Here is a 4,414-nt window from a genome sequence, read left to right as displayed (position 1 = left end):
CTATAAGCTATAAGGATGAAGCTGTAGATGAAAACATGAGTAAACTACTCCCAAGTCAAAGAAGAAGACCCTAATGGTCTAGTATCAACACAGATTAGGAGTATGTACCCCCATTCTAGTCTAAGAATCATCTAGAGTATCAAAAAAGGTATTAATATAAGTAATATCCTTTAAAATAAAGTACATAAATATGGGTGTCCAGAATCACTAAAATAGCCACAAATTTGGGTGGTGCCTAAGATAGGACCTCTTTCTCTCCCAAAACTTGCTCACCTTTTAAATCATACTCAATTTCAATAAACTCTTATCTTGTTGGTGCTTGAGTAACTACTTAATATCATTCTTGTAATGACCCCTTTTGTCATTACTATAATATCCACATCCCGAAGGGCATGAAGTATGGAAATCCTTTACAAAATCTTTAATAGGTTTATTAAATAATTTTGTTAGATGAATTACGAGTAGAAAAATTTTAAGGAGTGGCTAACATTACCCCACTATAGTGGCATGCTGACCGATATAGCAGGGTCTACAACAAAACTTCAAATTATTTAAAACCCATTTTTTCCAGTTTTAAACCAAAATATTGCATCTTTCTTAAAATTTCTTTGGGTTGCCTTAAAGACCCTATATTAAAGTGAATGAACAAGTACACTTAGAAAAGGCATATCTCAAAGGTTCCTCCTAGTTTTTGGACAAAATTACTAGAACGAGGCAAGGAATGAAAGTTTATGCCTCCATAATAGATGCTTGACACCAATGTAAGCTAGGTTGAATTTAAATAATAGAAATAAGTTGGAAAACATATTTATAATATTGATTGGTTAGAGATATCATGCTTGAGCCTTCAAGGAAGGTAATTGGATGAATAAAACAAGGAAATTAGGGAAACACAAATGAAGTTAGTATTGATTGTGAGGTAGGCTATTACTAAGCGTATATGCCAATTGAGTAATAAGTGGAAATGAACTAGTCGTATTAGAGGATCATAAATAAATGGAATGAGTTAGTAGCAAAAGTGGTGTTAATGCATTAAGACTCTATAGTTAGTGATAATTGATTTGTTTGATAAAGTTAGATATGGATATTGCAAAATATGGTGTGTCAATATACTTGTAATGCTCTGTTCCATCGTTACTAAAAATATCTACAGTAAAGACATAAGAACCTTATTGTCATAGATTATAGGATCAATCTTTTAGTATGGGAGTACATTAAATATGAGCTTAGGTCATACAGTACCTCTAGCATAAAGTTAAGTTGGAAGTGTTCTTACCAATTGAGTTTTGAGATATGTTAAAACTAGGTTCAACTTTAAAAGAGCACTACTCCTAGAATATAAAGTACTATGGGGCCCAATACCCACCAAATGAAAGATCTTTGAGTCATCTTTCAACATCTCCAACCATTTTCTAATCTACATCCAAAGTAAAAAGTTATGATTATTTTATTGAAGACTATCCAAACTAAAAAGTTGGTCATTGTAGCAACATCACTGCAATGAAAATCGGGTCGCTGCAGCAAAAACTGGAAGAACTTAAGCATATTTTTGAATTTTTTGGGGGTTTTAACTCAAAAAATTTGTTTCAAAGTCCTAAGATAGCGATTTTCCAAGTTTTAAGATGGAAATTTTTCATTGAGGTAAGTTATTCCGTCATGTTCTTCATCTTTCAATCCAATAACATCTTAAAATAAAAAAGGTATGTTAAGGTTATCCATTCTTCTCCGCATGTTTCCTTAGATCCTGAGTACGATAGTACTAGTATATTATTATTGAGCTACTCATAGCCATAGTTGTTGCATTGGCTACTTGATTAGGTGTATTTATCCCTCGTCAAGACTTGTTCTATATATAATGACCTCATGTTAGCTCTGTCTTAGAATTACTTGTTTAGGCCACTTACAACTTGCCCACTAACTTTAGCTCATTTGCTTATTTATTTTATTCAATTATTATGGTTCCTTCAAATACAAATACATAAGCCTTATATGCTAGGATATATACACATTGAGTCTAGCTTGTATGTTGAAGATATTAAGAGCCTTCAAGCTAATCAGTTAGTTAGAGCATCGGGACAAGACAATTATTTAGAACCTTAGGAACAATTGATTACTAGGAGCCTTTGGGCTAAGATGTCAATCAAAGCCAATGGGATTGACAAATATACAAAGCTTAAAGGCTAGAAAAATATACAAAGCCTACAGGCTAGACAGATTCACATAGCCTATATGTCATGACACGAACTAGGGCCTACCCATTATGGGTATCCCAAGTCCACAAAGGGATGAAGACCACCTCTTTTGCCTAGACAATATGGAGCATAACGCCTAGTAGAGGCTGAATTCCAAACATATAACAAAATAGAAAAGTAATAAACTCAAAGATATCTAAGAATGTCAACATCAATACCCAACCCACAATAATATCCAAAAATCCTCTACTAATTTGAAAACAATCTAAGTTGGGACATGCCCCTGACCCTGACAATGACAATGTGAACTCTCTAGTTCTGATTTATGAAAGAAAACTGATGGAATGATCAAGTCTTTTAGAGAATGGAAGCTCACCACTTCACCAAAATCGACTGATGAACCGTGCTGATCCGCCTAACACTATGTAGAAAAAGTAGACTTACCTTCAGACCCTGTATCGTGTGGGGATACACCATTTGAAGATAGTTAGTGGTTTGAGAAATAACACGTAACTCATAGATAATAATAAGGTAATAATAATTCAAAATCCAGTTCCACTTAATGTACATGTTCACATATATGTATGCATATAAATATACTTATATAAAATGCTGGGATTGGGAACAAGTCTTAGCATGCTTTTTAAAATCTTAATCTGGGTGTTTAGCATAACCGTCACAATGAGTCACCCATGGGCTCTATGGGTCCAGCTCTACCCCAACAGAAATGGCCTCGGTGCATGAAGCCACACAAACTATCGGATAATCATATGAAAATATGCACCATGGGGGACTCAAACCTCCTAGAATATACTAAAAGTGACTTAAACACCTAGTTATTTAACATGGGAGACTCGAACCACCCAATCATATGATAAGGGGGACTTGAACCACTCGATCATTTAGACCACTGCATCGGCAATAACGATTTATCGTATTGGTTCTTTGGGATATCTACTTTCACGGCTCGACTAGACATCCCTTTCTTAAGCCCAATTAAACCACTTTTAACATATTCCTATTCATTAAACCGTCATGCACTTTAAGGCATACACAGTTGGTAGCATCATACTAACTATACTTGCAAGGTAAAAATATCATGCCATTTCAATTCCATTAACTTGGGGAAAAAAACTCCCTGGGTTTATTAATATAAGGTGGGGAACACCAACTCTCTTTGTTCATTAAATCAAACCATCTTATTTGAATAACCTCTTTACATCAGGCAATTATTTCGAAAGTAGTTCATTGCAACTATACCCATACTCAAAACCATTTACATAAAATTGGGTTGGGGATATTACCAATTCAATTGTCAATATTCACAAAATTTAGGGAAACCATAATCCCCTAGTTTAATCACCATGCCCATGCACACTACAAGTTTAAAACCATATATAAAGCATGAACAATGTATAATAAATCATGGTAAAACAATTTAAGAAATATTCATCCCAAAATCCTCAACCCATATCAAAACCCATGTTCAAATCCACATAAACAATCATATGACTTTATGCTTTAAGTAAAACTATTTTAAGGGTAGAGTCACATGCCTTAAATATCAAGAATTATGGAGGGAATTTTCCCTTGGAAGTTCTAATTGATCAACTTCTTGAAAACCCTAAGTATCTTGACATTGGAGAATTTAGAGAGTTCGAGAGAATGTGTTTTTATTTGCTAAGGGATGAGAATAAAGCCCCAAAGGTGTTTTATAGACAAGGATTTTAATTGGGGAGTAAGGGAAATAACCAAAGTGCCCCTTTTTAAATAAAGCTGAAAATCATTGCTAGTCATTACGGGTGATCTTACAGCTCGCATGGTCACCCCATGACTCGTGAACCTCAGTTGTAGTCTGGAAAGTATCCATAAGTATTCACACTGGTCTAGTTACAAGTCGTACCATATGACTTGTACCTGACTACGACTCGATGCTTCTTTCGTACTCAGGATAATATTATTTGGGAATCACACTGGACACACTATGATTTGCCTCCTTATGTCTTATATAGAGCCATTACAACTTGTAAGCTATAAGTCATAGTTAGAATAGAACACTCAGTAACCACAGTGGACTCCCTATATTTGGGGTCCTATGACCCGTACAGAGAAACTACGACTCGTAATGAGAGTCGTAGTCAGGGAAGTGGTGCAAAAACTCAGAATTTTTCTGGGCCTAAAATCCAGGGTGTTTCATCCCCCTTATTATCATTCATCCTTGA

This window comes from Capsicum annuum, chromosome 1 (genome assembly GCF_002878395.1).
Source record: "Capsicum annuum cultivar UCD-10X-F1 chromosome 1, UCD10Xv1.1, whole genome shotgun sequence".
NCBI lineage: Eukaryota > Viridiplantae > Streptophyta > Magnoliopsida > Solanales > Solanaceae > Capsicum > Capsicum annuum.
This window is presented reverse-complemented; position numbering follows the sequence as displayed.